Raw genomic sequence first — 16,562 nt, forward strand, 5'->3', positions numbered from 1 at the left:
TCTTTCTCTGTGGGTCTGGCTAGAGTCTTATTAATTTTATTGATTTTTTTTTCCAAATAACCAGCTTTAGTTTCACTAATTTTCTCTATTGTTTTTATTTTCAGTTTGATTGATTTCTGCTCTTTATTATCTCCATCCTTCTGCTTCCTTTGGTTTTATCTTTCCTTTCCTTTTATAGCTTCTTCAGGAGGAAGCTGATATTATGGATCTGAGACCATTCTTCTGTTCTCATATAAACACTTAATGCTATAAAATTCCCTCTAAACCACGCTTTAGCTGCACCTCACATATTTTGATATGTTGTATTTTCATTGTTGTTACATGTGTTCTGATTTTCTTTGAGACTTCTTTGATTTCTAGGTTATTTAGAAGTGTGTTGTTTAATGTCCAAGTATTTAGGGAGTTTATATAGTATATTATTTTTATATAGTATATTATTTATATAGTATATTATTTATACTATATAAATAATATACTATTTATATTTATAGTATATTATTTTGTATCCTTTTGTTTTTAACCAACGTGTATAATATTTGATATAAGTTTCTTAGAGGCAGCTATAATTGGATCATAGATTTTAATCTATTTATCTTTTGGGGTTTTTTTTTTGGTATGTGTAGGCTATTTACATTTAATGTAATTATTGTATGTTTGGATTTCAGTCTACCATTATATTATTCATTTTCTTTTTTTTTTTTTTGAGACGGAGTCTCACTCTGTTACCCAGGCTGGATTGCAGTGGCCGGATCTCAGCTCACTGCAAGCTCCGCCTCCCGGGTTTATGCCATCCTCCTGCCTCAGCCTCCTGAGTAGCTGGGACTACAGGCGCCCGCCACCTCGCCCGGCTAGTTTTTTGTATTTTTTTTAGTAGAGACGGGGTTTCACCGTGTTAGCCAGGATGGTCTCGATCTCCTGACCTTGTGATCCGCCTGCCTCGGCCTCCCAAAGTGCTGGGATTACAGGCGTGAGCCATTGTGCCCAGCCACTCCCAGCTAATTTTTATATTTTTAGTAGAGATAGGCCAGACTGGCCAGGCTAGTCTCGAACTCCTGGCCTCACTGATCCACCTGCCTCAACCTCCCAAAGCACTGGGATTACAGGTGTGAGCCACAGCACCCAGCCTAAAATAGGTGGATACCTAAATTGGTATCATAATCTATGTCAAATTAATATTTACCACTTCCAGTGGCATGTAGAAACCTCACCACCATATTGTCTCTTTACCCTCTTGCTTTTATATTGTAATTGTCCTAGGTATTAGATCTAAATACATTTAAAAAAATCCCACTACACAATGTAATAGTATTTTTCTTTCAACCATCATACACATTTTAAAGAATTTAGACAGAAATATCTATTTACCTAGATATTTACAATTTCTTTTGCTCTTCCTTCATCCTTCCTGAAAAATATTTTTGCTGGATTGACCATTTCTGGGTTGAGAGTTCCTTTCTTTTTCAGGACTTTAAAAATATTGCTCTGCCAGGTATGGCAGTTCATGCCTGTAATCCCAGAACTTTGAGAGACCAAGGCAGGAGGATCACTTGAGCCCAGGAGTTCAAGACAAGCCTGGGCAACATAGTAAAACCTCATCTCTTCAAACAGAATTAAAAATAAAAATTGGCCGGGTGCGATGACTCACGCCTGTAATCCCAGCACTTTGGGAGGCCGGGGCAGGCGGATCACAAGGTCAGGAGATTGAGACCATCCTGGTTAACATGGTGAAACCCCGTCTCTACTAAAAATACAAAAAATTAGTCGGGCGTGGTGGCGGGCGCCTGTGGTCCCAGCTACTCGGGAGGCTGAGGCGGGAGAATGGCATGAGTCCAGGAGGCGGAGCTTGCAGTGAGCCGAGATCGTGCCACTGCACTCCAGCCTGGGCGACAGTGAGACTCCGTCTCAAAAAAAAAAAAAAAAAAAAAATAAATAAATAAATAAATAAATAAATAAAAATTAACAAGGTATGGCTAAGTAGCTGTTTTCCAAGATACTTGGGAGGCTGAAGTGGGAAGATCACTTGAGCCTGGAAGGTCAAAGTTACAGTGACCTATGATCAAGCAGCTATACTCCAGCCTGGCAACAGAGCCAGACTCCATCTCCAAAAAAAAAAAACAAAAACAAAAACCAGGCACGGTGGCTCCTGCCTGTAATCCCAGCACTTCGGGAGGCTAAGGCGGGCAGATCACCTAGGATCAGGAGTTTGAGACCAGCCTGGCAGCCTGGTCAACAAGGTGAAACCCCGTCTCTACTAAAAATACAAAAATTGGCCAGGTATGGTGGCGCACACCTGTAGTCCCAGCTACTCAGGTAGCTGAGGCATGATAATCACTTGAACTTGGAAGGTGGAGGTGACAATGAGCCAAGAATGTGCCAGTGCACCTCAGCCTGGGCAACAAAATGAGACTCTGTCTCTAAATAAATAAATTAAATTAAATAAAAATAATTTTATTTGAAATGTTGTTCCACTTTCCTCCAGCCTCCATGGTTTCTGATGAGGTATCTGTTATCATTCAGTTTTTTTCAATATTTTTTTTTTTTTTTTTTTTTTTTTTAGACAGAGTCTCGCTCTGCCGCCCAGGCTGGAGTGCAGTGGCGTGATCTTGGCTCACTGCAAGCTCCGCCTCCCGGGTTCATGCCATTCTCCTGCCTCAGCCTCCCGAGTAGCTGGGACTACAGGCGCCCGCCACCTCGCCTGGCTAGTTTTTTTGTATTTTTTAGTAGAGACGGGGTTTCACTGTGTCAGCCAGGATGGTCTCGATCTCCTGACCTCGTGATCCGCCCGTCTCGGCCTCCCAAAGTGCTGGGATTACAGGCTTGAGGCACCGCGCCCGGCCTCAATATTTTTTAATAAGGGTTATTTCTTTGTCACTGTTTTCAAATTTTTTTTTTTTCTGTAGCTGAGCATAGTGGCTCACACCTGTAATCCCAGCATTTTGGGAGACTGAGGCAGGGAGATTGCTGGAGGCCAGGAATTTGAGACCAGCCTGGTCAACATAGTAAGACCCTGTCTTTAAAAGAACAAAAAAAATTTTTTTTCTTTGTCTTTAGTTTTTGGTAGTTTTTAAAATTTTTTTCATTTAATTTAATTTTTATTGACAAGGTCTTACTCTGTCACCCAGGCTGGAGTGCAGTGGTGCGATCATAGCTCACTGCAATCTCAAACTCCTGGGTCCAAGCAATCCTCCTTCCCCAGCCTTCCCGGCAGCTGGGAATATAGGCACACACCACATACCAGGTTAATTTTTAATTTTTTTGTAGACATTGAGTCTCACTATGTTGCCCAGGCTGGTCTTGAACTTCTGACCTCAAGCCGTCCTCCAAGTGCTAGGAAGTGCTAGGAACCCGAAGTGCTAGGATTACAAACATGGGCCACTGTGCCCAGCCAGTTGTTTTTGTTTGTTTTTTGAGAAGGAGTTATGCTCTTATTGCCCAGGCTGGACAGCGGTAGTGCAGTCTAGCTCACTGCAACCTCCACATCCTGGGTTCAAGCAATTCTCCAGCCTCAGCCTCCCTAGTAGCTGAGATGACAGGCATGCGCCACCACGGCTGACTAATTTTGGTATTTTTGGTAGAAATGGGGTTTCTCCATGTTGGTCAGGCTGGTCTCGAACTACTGACTTCAGGTGATCTGCCTCCCTCAGACTCCCAAAGTGCTAGGATTACCGGTGTGAGCCCCTGTGCTCAGCCCAGCCAGATTTTGGTAGTTTTATTATGACGTCATTTCTTGGTGTGTGTTTTTCTGTTTTGTGTTGGTTTGGTTTTTTGAGACAGAGTCTCACTCTGTTGCCCAGACTAGAGTGCAGTTGTGTAATGTTGGTTCACTGCAACCTCCACCTCCCAGGTTCAAGTGATTCTCCTGCCTCGGCCTCCTGAGCAGCTCGGACTACAGGTGTGCACCACCACACCCAACTAATTTTGTATTTGTAGTAGAGACGAGGTTTCACCATTTTGGTCAGGCTGGTCTCAAACTCCTGACCTCTTGATCCGCCCGCCTCAGCCTTTCAAAGTGCTGGGATTACAGGCATGAGCCACCGCACCCAGCTGGTGTGGGTTTTTTTGTTTTTGTTTTTTTAAAGTTTAACCTATTTTAGTTTCCCTCCATGTATTAGTCAGGGTTCTCTAAAAGGACAGAAGTAATACATGAATGTATGAAGGGAGTTGATTAGGAGAACAGACTCACACCATCACAAGTTGAAGTCCCACGATAGGCCATCTGCAAGCTGAGGAGCCAGGAAGCCAGTCTTGGCTGAGGTTTTGAGTCTCAAAACCTCACAAGCAGGGAAGCCGACAGTGCAGCTTTCAGTTTGTGGCCAAAGGCCCAAGAGCCCCCGGCAAACCACTGGTGTAGGTCCGAGAGTCCAAAAGCTGAAGAACTCGGAGTCCAATGTTCGAGGGCAGGAAGCATCCAGTGCAAGAAAAAGATGGAGGCCGGAAGTCTCAGCAAGTCTGCTCTTCCCATGCCTGCTTTTATGCTGACAGCGGATTGTTTGTTGCTCACCCAGATTGAGGGAGGGTCTGCCTCTCCCAGTCCACCGACTCAAAGACTCAAATGTGAATCTCCTTTGGCAGTCCCCTCACAGACACTCCCAGGAACAATACTTTGCATCCTTCAATCAAGTTGAGGCTTAACATTCACCATCACAGTCAGCTTCTTGAATTTCTAGGTCAGTTTATGTCTTTTCCCCAATCTGGGGAGTTTCCAGCCATGGTTTCTTTGTATGCATCTGAGCCCTGCCCTCTCTCCTCTCCTGGGACTATACTGTCAGGAATGTTAGAGCTTTTGTTATTGTTCCACAGGTCCCCGAGGCTGTTATTTTGCTTTTTCCGGTCTATTTTCTCCCTGTTGTTCAAATTGGGTAATTTCTGTCTTTCTTTCTTTCTTTTTTTTTGAGACGGAGTTTCGCTCTTGTTGCCCAGGCTGGAGTGCAATGACTTGATCTCAGCTCACTGCAACCTCCACCTCCCAGGTTCAAGCAATTCTCCTGCCTCAGCCTCCTGACTAGCTGGGATTACAGGTGTTTGCCACCACACCCAGCTAATTTTTGTAGTTTTAGTAGAGATGAAGTTTCGCCATGTTGTCCAGGCTGGTCTCAAACTTCTGACCTCAGGTGATTTGCACACCTCAGCCTCCCTAAGTGCTGGGATTACAGGCGTGAGCCACTGCGCCCAGCCAAATTGAGTAATTTCTATTATTCTATCTTCCAGTTTACTATTCTTTCCTCTGTCCCCTCCGTTCTGCTGTTGAGTCTCCACCCACTGAGTTTTAAATTTAGGTATTGTGTTTTCCTTCCTTTCTTCTTTCCTTCCTTCCTTCCTTCTTTCCTTCCTTCCTTTTCTTCTTTCTTTCTTTCTTTTTTTTTTTTGATGGAGTCTTGCTCTGTCACCCAGGCTGAAGTGCAGTTGTGCAATCTCGGCTCACTGCAACCTCCACCTCCCGGGTTCAAATGATTCTCCTGCCTCAGCCTCCCCAGTAGCTGGGATTACAGGCACACACCACAATGCTGGGCTAATTTTTGTATTTTTAGTAGAGTCAGGGTTTCACCATGTTGGCCAGGCTGGTCTCGAACTCCTGACCTCATGATCTGCCTGCTTCAGCCTCCCAAAGTGCTGGGATGACAGGGGTGAGCCACCGCGCCCGGCTGTTACTGTGTTTTTCAATCCTAAAATTTCCATTTGATTCTTCTTTATATATTCCCTTTCTTTGCTGAAACTATTTTTCATTTGTTTCAATTGTCCATAGTTGCCTATCGGAGCCTTTTTGCGATGGCTACTTTCAAATCTCTGTGAAATAATTCCAAAGTCTCTGTCATATCAATGTTGGCATCTATCAGTTGTCTCTTTTCATTCAGTTTGAGATCTCCCTGGCTCTAGGGATGATGAGTTGTTTTCAGCTGAAACCTGGACATTTTCGTTATTACGCTATGAGGCTGTGGCTCTTACTGTTTTTTGTTGTTGTTTGAGATGGAGTCTTGCTGTGTCGCCCAGACTGGAGTGCAGTGGTGCAATCTTGGCTCACGGCAACCTCCGCCTCCTGGGTTCAAGCGATTCTCCTGCCTCAGCCTCCCAAGTAGCTGGGATTACAGGCGCGCGTCACCACACTCAGCTAATTTTTGTATTTTTAGTAGACCCGGGATTTCACCATATTGGCCAGGCTAGTCTCGAACTCCTGACCTCAAGTGATTAGCCTGAGGCTATAGCTCTTATTTAAACCGTTTTATCTGGCTTCCTGATACTTCTCTGGCAGGGGAGAGGTAGGAGGGGCACAGGTGCATTCTGCCAAGTGGAGGCAGAATCCAGCCCCCAGCTGAGCGGGATGCTCTCTGCTGCTGCTGAGGGGTAGGAGTCTTGGCTTCCTCGTAGGCTCCAGGGATACCTCCCTGGCTAGAAGGGCCTCCAAGGACGCTGCGGTGGGACAGCAGCCTGGGTACTGCCCAGCAGGGATGAAAGTCCTGACTCCCTAACTGTCCTTCTCCAACCCCACCCCACAGTGTTTGTGTGTTGCTGGGTGGGGGTGAAGGCGGAAGCCTTATCTTGCCAGTTGGCCTTCGCTGGTCTGGGCTGGTGAGGTCACAGTTCTTTGTGTGGTGTTTGGCGGTGGCAGAGGGGCTGTCGTCTAGAAGTTTTCAGTCTTGCCAGGCTGTCCCTTTTCTGGTCCCTTGGCTAGAGAGGACAGGCTTTGGGGGAGCTTTTTTTTTTTTTTTTTCTTTTTGAGACGGAGTCTCGCTCTGTCACCCAGGCTGGAGTGCGGTGGCGCGATCTCGGCTCACTGCAAGCTCCGCTTCCCGGGTTCACACCATTCTCCTGCCTCAGCCTCCCGAGTAGCTGGGACTACAAGCGCCCGCCACCACGCCCGGCTAATTTTTAGTAGAGACGGGGTTTCACCGTGTTAGCCAGGATGGTCTTGATCTCCTGACCTCGTGATCCGCCTGCCTCGGCCTCCCAAAGTGCTGGGATTACAGGCGTGAGCCACGGCGCCTGGCCTTGGGGGAGCTTTTGTGTCTGTGGCCATTGTTCATGTCTGAGTTTCTGGCTTTTTCATCCCAGGCCGGAGGCAAAAACAAACAAACCAACTGCAGGGAGTGCACTGCCCTTGAGGACTCCTTGGGTAGTTTTCAGCTGAAACTTGGACATTTTCGTTATTATTCTGTGAGGCTAGCTGTCTTCTCTCTGCCTGTCATAGTCTTCTTATGTTTGTTTTACATACAGTGGTCAGTTTTTAAAGTTGTATTTAGCAGGAGAAATAAGGTGAAGTGTGTCTGTAGTCCAGCTTCCCAGAAGTCATTTAAATTTGATAAACACCGGCCGGGCGCGGTGGCTCAAGCCTGTAATCCCAGCACTTTGGGAGGCCGAGACGGGCGGATCACGAGGTCAGGAGATCGAGACCATCCTGGCTAACACGGTGAAACCCCGTCTCTACTAAAAAATACAAAAAACTAGCCGGGCGCGGTGGCGGGCGCCTGTAGTCCCAGCTACTTGGGAGGCTGAGGCAGGAGAATGGCGTGAACCCGGGAGGCGGAGCTTGCAGTGAGCTGAGATCCGGCCACTGCACTACAGCCTGGGCGGCAGAGCGAGACTCTGTCTCAAAAAAAAAAAAAAAAAAAAAAAGAAAAAGAAAAGAAAAAGAAAAAAAAAAAAAGAAAAAAAAAAGTAAATTTGATAAACACCAAGTAGCCTTCCAAAAATGTTGCTGGTTCATCTTCCTTAAAATTTATTTTTCTTATTTATTTATTTGAGACTGCATCTAGCTCTGTCACCCAGGCTGGAGTGCAGTGGTGTGATCTCAGCTCACCACAACCACTGCCTCCCGGGTTCAAGGGATTCTCTTGCCTCAGCCTCCCAAGTAGCTGGGACTGCAGGCACCTGTCACCACGCCCAGCTAACTTTTTTGTATTTTTAGTAGAGACGGGGTTTCACCATGTTGGCCAGGATGGTCTCGAACTCCTGACCTCAGGTGATCCGCCCGTCTCGGCTTCCCAAAGTCTAGGGATTACAGGTGTGAGCCACCGTGCCTGGCCTATTATTCTTAATACATAATAGATGTACATATTTTCAGGGTACATATGATAATTTAACACATTCACATGTTGACATAAATGTGTATGAATTTGATATATTCATATATTGATGCATATCATGATATGACCACATTGATCATATCAGTGTAATTAAAATATCTGTCACCTTAAATATTTGTATTTTATGCTAGAAATATTTGAATTATTCTCTTTTACCTATTTCAAAATATATAATAGATTATTGTAGACGATAGTCACCCTGCTGAACTCTCAAACACTAGGTCCTATTTCTTCATATCAAACTGTATATTTGTACCCATTAATTAACCTCTCTTCATATCCCCCTCCTCCCTACCCTTCTTGGCTGCAGGTAACCACCAATCTACTGTCTGTCTTCATGTGACTCACCTTGTAGCTCCCACATAGGAGGGAGAACACGGGATGTTTGACTTTCTGTGCTTGGCTTACTTCACTTAACACAAGGACTCCAGTTTCATCCATATTGCTGCAAATGATAGGACTGCATTCTTTTTTTTTTTTTTTTTTTTTTTTTTTTTTGAGACGGAGTCTCGCTCTGTCACCCAGGCTGGAGTGCCGTGGCCGGATCTCAGCTCACTGCAAGCTCCGCCTCCCGGGTTCACGCCATTCTCCTGCCTCAGCCTCCTGAGTAGCTGGGACTACAGGCGCCCGCCACCTCACCCGGCTAGTTTTTTTTGTATTTTTTAGTAGAGACAGGGTTTCACCGTGTTAGCCAGGATGGTCTCGATCTCCTGACCTCGTGATCCGCCCGTCTCGGCCTCCCAAAGTGCTGGGATTACAGGCTTGAGCCACCGCGCCCGGCCCATTCTTTTTATGGTTGAATAATATTCCATTGTGTAATATATACACATTTTCTTTTTCTTTTTCTTTCTTTTTTTTTTTTTTTTTAATTAAGATGAAGTCTTGCTCTGTTGCCCAGGCTGGACGGCACTGGCAAGATCTTGGCTCATAGCAACCTCCTCTTCCCGGGTTCAAGCAATTCTCCTGCCTCAGCCTTCCTAGTAGTAGCTGGGATTGCAGGCACACACCACCACGCCTGGCTAATTTTTGTATTTTTTTTTTTTTTTTGAGACGGAGTCTCGCTCTGTCACCCAGGCTGGAGTGCAGTGGCCGGATCTCAGCTCACTGCAAGCTCTGCCTCCCGGGTTCACGCCATTCTCCTGCCTCAGCCTCCCAAGTAGCTGGGACTACAGGCGCCTGCCACCTCGCCCGGCTAAGTTTTTGTATTTTTAGTAGAGACGGGGTTTCACTGTGTTACCCAGGATGGTCTCGATCTCCTGACCTCGTGATCCGCCCATCTCGGCCTCCCAAAGTGCTGGGATTACAGGCTTGAGCCACCGCGCCCGGCCTAATTTTTGTATTTTTAGTAGAGATGGGGTTTCACCATGTTGGCCAGGCTGGTCTCAAACTCCTGACCTCAGGTGATCCGCCCACCTCAGCCTCCCAAAGTGCTGGGATTACAGGCGTGAGCCACCACGCCCGGCCCATATACACCTTTTCTTTATTCGTTTATCCATTGACAGGCACTTAGGTTGGTTCCATATTTTGGCTCTTGTGACTAGTGCTGCACTAAACATGAGAGTACAGATATCCCTTTGATAAATTGATTTCCTTTCTTTTGGATATAGACCGAGCAGTGGGATTGCAGGATCATATGGTAGTTCATTTTTAGTTTTTTGAGGAACCTTTATGTAGTTTTCTATGGTGGCTGTGCAGGTTTACAAACCCCCCAAGAGTGTATGAGGGTTCCCCATTCTCTGCATCCTTGCCAGCATTTGTTCTTCCCTGTCTTTTTGGTAAAATCCATTTTAACTGGGGTAAGATGCTATCTCATTGTGGTTTTTATTTGCATTTCTCCCTTGATTAGTGATATTGAGCATTTTTTTTTTATGTGCCTGTTGGCCATTTGTTTGTCTTTTTTAGAGAAGTGTCTATTCAGATCTTTGCCCATTTTAAAATCGAATAATTTGTGTTTTTCTTCTATTGAGTTGTTTGAGCTCCTTATATATTCATATATTCTGGATAATAATCCCTTGTCTGATGGATAGTTTGCAAATGTTTTCTCCTAATCCATAGGTTGCCTCTTTACTGTTTTTTTTTTTTTTTTTTTTTTTTTTTGAGACGGAGTCTCGCTCTGCCGCCCAGGCTGGAGTGCAGTGGCCGGATCTCAGCTCACTGCAAGCTCCGCCTCCTGGGTTCCCGCCATTCTCCTGCCTCAGCCTCCCGAGTAGTTGGGACTACAGGCGCCCGCCACTGCGCCCGGCTAGTTTTTTGTATTTTTTTGTAGAGACGGGGTTTCACCGTGTTAGCCAGGATGGTCTCGATCTCCTGACCTCGTGATCCGCCCATCTCGGCCTCCCAAAGTGCTGGGATTACAGGGTTGAGCCACCGCGCCCGGCCTGCCTCTTTACTGTTGTTATTTCCTTTGCTGTGTCAAGCTTTCTAGTTTGTCGTAATCCCATTTGTCTATTTTAGCATTTGTTGCCTATGCTTTTGAGGTCTTACCCAAAAAATCTTTGCCCAGACTGACATCTGGAAGCATTTTCCAAATGTTTTCTTCAAGTAGTTTCCTAGTTTCTGGTCTTACATTTAAGTCTTTTTTTTTTTTTTTTTTTTGAGACGGAGTCTCGCTCTGTCGCCCAGGCTGGAGTGCAGTGGTGCAATCTCAGCTCACTGCAAGCTCTGCCTCCCGGGTTCACGCCATTCTCCTGCCTCAGCCTCCCCAGTAGCTGGGACTACAGGCGCCCGCCACCTCGCCTGGCTAATTTTTTTTGTATTTTTAGTAGTGATGGGATTTCACTATGTTGGCCAGGCTGGTGTGGAACTCTTGACCTCAAGTGATCCACCCACCTCGGCCTCCCAAAGTCCTGAGACTACAGGCGCCCACCACCATGCCCGGCTAATTTTTTTGTATTTTTAGCAGAAGCAGGGTTTCACTGTGTTCGCCAGGATGGTCTTGATCTCCTGACCTCATGATCCGCCTGCCTCAGCCTCCCAAAGTGCTGGGATTACAGGTGTGAGCCACTGTGCCTGGCCACATTTAATTATTTAATCTACTAGAGTTGATTTTTGTGTATGGTGAGAGATGGGATCTAGTTTCATTCTTTTGCATGTGGTTATCCAGTTTTCTCAGCTCCATTTATTGAAGATATTGTCCTTTCCCCATTGTATGTTCTTGAGAACTTTGTTGAAAATGATTTGGCTGTAAACGTGTGGATTTATTTCTGGGTTCTCTGTTTTGTTCCATTGGTCTATATACCTGTTTTTATGCCAATACTCTGTTATTTTAGTTACTATAGCTTTGTAGTATGTTTTATAATTTTTTTCTTGAGACAGGGTCTTGTTCTCTCACTGAGGCTGGAGCGCAGTGGTGCAATCTCAGCTCACAGCAACCTCCACCTCCCAGGTTCAAGCAATTCTCCTGCCTCAGTCTCCCTAGTAGTAGCTGGGATTACAGGTGCACACCAACACGCCTGGCTAATTTTTTGGTATTTTTACTACAGACGGGTTTTCACCATGTTGGCCAGGTTGGTCTCAAACTCCTGACCTCAGGTGATCCAGCCACCTCAGCCTCCCAAATTGCTGGGATTACAGGCATGAGCCACAGTGCCTGGCCACTTTGTAGTATGTTTTGAAGCCAGGTAGTATATGCTTTTAAAAAAAATTTTTTTTTTGATGGCCGGGCGTGGTGGCTCAAGCCTGTAATCCCAGCACTTTGAGAGGCCGAGACGGGCGGATCACGAGGTCACAAGATCAAGACCATCCTGGCTAACACGGTGAAACCCCGTCTCTACTAAAAAATACAAAAAACTAGCGGGGCGTGGTGGCGGGCGCCTGTAGTTCCAGCTACTCAGGAGGCTGAGGCAGGAGAATGGCGTGAACCTGGGAGGCGGAGCTTGCAGTGAACTGAGATCCGGCCACTGCACTCCAGCCTGGGTGACAAAGCGAGACTCTGTCTCAAAAAAAAAAAAAAAAAAAAAAAAATTTTTTTTTGAGACGAAGTCTCGCTCTGTCACGCAGGCTGGAGTGCAATAGCACCGTCTTGGCTCACTGCAACCTCCGCCTCCTGGATTCAAGCAATTCTCATGCCTCAACATCCTAAGTAGCCGGGATTACAGGCTCGCGTCACCACACCCAGCTAATTTTTGTATTTTTAGTAGAGACGGGGTTTCTACTGTTGGCCAGGCTGATCTCGAACTCCTGACCTCAGGTATTCCACCTGCCTCGGTCTCCTAAAGTGCTGGGATTACAGGTATGAGCCACCATGCCCGGCCCAGCTTTGTTCTCCCTTTGCTCAGGATTGCTTTGGCTATTCAAGGTCTTCTATGGTTTCATATGAATTTTAGGATTGTTTTTTCTAATTCTGGGAAGAATGTCATTGGTATTTTGAAGGATTTCATTAAATCTGTACATTGCTTTGAGTAGAATTGTCATTTTAACAACATTAATTCTTCCAATCAATGAGCATGAGATATCTTCCCATTTTTGTGTGTGTCTTTGTCAATTTATTTCATCAGCATTTTATAGTTTCCTTGTAGAGATCTTTCACTTCTTTGGTTTAATTTTCTTCAAGGTATTATATGTTCTTTGCAGCTGGTATAAATGAGATTGCTTTCTTGATTTCTTTTTCAGATTGTTGCTGTTGATATATACATAAATGCTACCTGGGTTTTGTATGTTATTTTTATACCCTGCAACTTTACTGAATTGATTTCTCAGTGCTAACAGTTTTTTTGGTGGAGTCTTTAGGTTCTTCTAAGTATAAGATCATGTGATCTGTAAATAAGGCTAATTTGATTTCTTCCTTTCCAATTCGGATGCCTTTTATTTCTTTCTCTTGCCTCCTTGCTTTGGCCAGGACTTCCAGTTTTATGTTGTATAGTGATGAGATTATGCTGGGCGCGGTGGCTCACGCCTGTAATCCATGCACTTTGGGAGGCCGAGGTGGGTGGATCATGAGGTCAAAAGATCAAGACCATCCTGGCCAACATGGTGAATTTCCTGTCTCTACTAAAAATACAAAAAAGTTAGCTGGGCGTGGTGATGGGCACCTGTAGTCCCAGCTACTCAGGAGGCTGAGGCAGGAGAATCACTTGAACCCGGCAGGTAGAGGTTGCAGTGAGCCAAGATTGCACCATTGTACTCCAGCCTGGGTGACAGAGTGAGACTCCATCTAAAAAAAAAAAAAAAAAAAAGTGATGAAAGTGGGCTCCTTGTCTTTTTCTAGATCTTAGAGAAAAGGCTTTAAATTTCAGTATGGTGTTAGTTGTGGGTGCTCGTTCATGTTGAACAAGGGAGGGGAGTATACCTCAAGTTGGCTTAAGAAAGATACATGTAAAAATGGGCTGTAGACTTAATGAACATCCCAATAAATGCCTGCATGTGTCAATCAATGTTGGATGGATGGTGAATGGATGATACACGCATGGATAGATAAATGGATGAATCACTATTCATCCATGCTGGTTGGATGGATGGATGGATGGTGATGGATGGATGGTGGATGGATGGTGGTGGGTGGGTGGGTGGATGGATGGATGGATGGATGGATGGATGGATGGATGGATGGTGGTGGATGGATGGATGGATGGATGGTGATGGATGGATGGATGGATGGATGCTGGATGGATGGATGGCTGATGAATGGTGGATGGTGGCTGGCTGACGGGATGGATGGATGCTGGATAGATGGATAGATGCTGGATGGATGGATGGATGCTGGATGGATGGATGGATGGTGGTGGGTGGATGGATGGATGGATGATGGATGGATGGATGGATGGATGGATGGATGGATGGTGGATGGATGGATGCTGGATAGATGGATAGATGGATGCTGGAAGGATGGATGGATGGTGGTGGATGGATGGATGATGGATGCTGGCTGGATGGATGGATGCTGGATGGATGGACGCTGGATGGATGGATGGATGGTAGTGGATGGATTCTGGATGGATGGATGGATGGATGAATGGACAGATGGATGGATGAATGGACAGATGGATGGATGGATGGATGGATGCTGTATGGATGGTAGATGAATGGATGCTGGATGGATGGATGGATGGTGGATGGATGGATTAACAGGACATTAGGTGGCCAAAATGCAGTCTGGGTGAGACTGATCCCAGATTCAATGCTGACTGTAATATACATAGACACTGAGGTGATATTTTACCCACATGACCTTGTTTAATCTTCCAACAAGGTATCATCACCATTTGAAAGAAGAGGAAACTAAGGGACAGAGAGATATGGTGCTGAACTGGGATCCAAGTCCAACCCCTCTGGTATGGACTCAAGATATCTCCATTGGCCGGGTGCGGGAGCTCACACCTGTAATCCCAGCACTTTGGGAGGCTGAGGCAGGCAGATCACGAGGTCAGGAGATCGCGACCATCCTTGGTTCACCATGGCTAACATGGTGAAACCCCATCTCTACTAAAAATACAAAAAAATTAGCCAGGCATGGTGGTGGGCACCTGTAGTCCCATCTACTTGGGAGGCTGAGGCAGGAGAATGGCATGAACCTGGGAGGTGGAGCCTGCAGCAAGCTGAGATTGGGCCAGTGCACTCCAGCCTGGGCGACAAAGCGAGACTCCATCTCAAAAAAAAAAAAATGTCTTCATTGCTCTCTTCCACTCAGCTGCTGCCTAGCGGGGCCGGAGGAAGCTGTGAAAAGATGACCAACGTCAGAACATCCTGCTGATGGTAAGGGGTTTTCCTGTCTCAGAGAATTGTTGGTTCTAGCACATTCCAAAATCTCTCCAAGATGAAGATCTAGGCCGTGGTATATTCATGCATCCAACAAGCACTTGTCAAGGGCTTGCTTTGTACCATGCCCTGTGCCAAGTGGCAGAGATAAACTGTGAGCAGTGGGACCAACTCATTCTTTGCCCTCATGCAGTGAACAGCCCCACAGGTGACAGTGGGTCTAGGATCACCCTCTCTCCACCCCGGGTACACCCTGTCAAAAGCGGAAGGGGCAGAGCCAGTGACTTGTTGCTTACCAGATGCTTGGCCCCGTGCTCAGCCCTTTGGTCCTAAAGATTCTGTAAGTAACAACGAATACCAGAGGTAGGCAACTGGGAAGAAAAGAAACCTAGAGGGAACGGAGTCCAGGGACCAAGGGATATGAGCCCTGGCTACAACTCCAGGACAGGAGGAAGAAAATGCACCCTCTTCAACTCAGCCCGTCCCTCTGTGCGTTTGTGGTATGCGCTAACGCTGTCTGCACACATGCAGCTACCAACTGAGCCAGACTGTTGGGGTTCCCATAGGTCCTGAGGCCCGCCCACAGCCCTCTTTGCCTCCATTTCCCCAGTGATCAATGAAGAAGTGCATACATTCCTCTCTTTCCCCTCCTTTCCCCATCTCCTTGGCTCAGTGAAGAGGGAGGCAGCGTTCCTAATGCCTGAGGCTCCGCCATCCTCCATTCAGAGTGTCGGCTTCTTACCCAACACCAATCCCAGGCTCCCTGTGCGCCTTCCTCCCCAGGCACCGAGGCCTGGCTACCTGCCCACCTTGCACACATCACCAGCCTCCCTTGCGCATGGCTTTGCTGACCAGTCCCTGCTGCCTGCTCAGGCACTAGAGATTGGTGGTGCCTGCAGGCCGACAGCTGCTGGGCAGGCAGGGAGGCTGGTACGTCTGTCTGCCAGCTTTGCCATCCTGTACCTGGGCAATTTCCTATGCCAGACTGGTGTGCAGGGTCCCTCCACCTCAGTGTCCAGAGACATCACCAGGCCGGAGCACACCCACTGTGCACCTACTGTGTACCAGAGCCCGGGATGCCCCCACACCAGGTCTACTCCCGCTTCATCTTTAAGTCAAACCGCAAGGCAGGCTCTACTGACTGCCCTGCTCTAAACACGAGCCAGGGTCAAATTTGGGATGAAGTGTGTAGAAAGTAAAAGTTCCTCTTCAAAGTTTCCCTTCTTGTTAAAAATAAATCATAAGTGTTAGAAATAATAGTTTCTTTTAAAGACTAGATTTATGCTAGACGTGCTCACAGGCACGTAGTACATTCTATGTCCTTGTACTTTAACCAAAATATGAGTGCTGGACGTGCTCACAGGCATGTCCCAGCTCACAGCCTATACCCCTTCTTTTTTGGAAATGTTATTACTTTTCTAGGTCCTTTCATAAACAACTTCCTCTTTTCCTTTATCCTTCCATTACTTTTACCTGTTTGGAAAAGTTTTAAACTGTTAGCCAATCGGGTTTTAGTTTAGATTGTAAGGTCTGGTTCCAGCCAATGGAGACAGGACATAGTAGCAGGGACAAACTGCCTAAGGAATAAAAATTGCTTCCCTCCTTTGTTCGGATGTGCTCTCACCACTGTTCCATCTGTGATGAGCACCCTTTCGGCAGAAAGTACAAAAGGCCTTGCTGAGAGCATTACATTTATGTTCAAGGGCTATTTCTTCGTGGCACCGGGGAGCAAGCATTTACATATAACAGTGTGTCTAGGAGCAGGGACGGCCTTGCTGTGAACTCCTGGTC

General features: G+C 46.3%; 1 protein-coding gene across 2 annotated transcripts in view; it reads left to right on the forward strand.

Moving 5' to 3' along the window:
- BRD3 (bromodomain containing 3) overlaps positions 1 to 16,562 on the forward strand; it is a 109,115-nt gene that overhangs the window by 21,574 nt on the left and 70,979 nt on the right. For both annotated transcript variants that reach the window (XM_077965422.1, XM_077965421.1), the window contains one exon: positions 14,704 to 14,768. The gene's annotated coding sequence lies outside the window, so the exon portion shown is untranslated. The remainder of the gene's footprint in view (positions 1 to 14,703; positions 14,769 to 16,562) is intronic.

This window comes from Macaca mulatta, chromosome 15, assembly GCF_049350105.2.
Source record: "Macaca mulatta isolate MMU2019108-1 chromosome 15, T2T-MMU8v2.0, whole genome shotgun sequence".
In the NCBI taxonomy this organism is placed as follows: Eukaryota; Metazoa; Chordata; class Mammalia; order Primates; family Cercopithecidae; genus Macaca; species Macaca mulatta.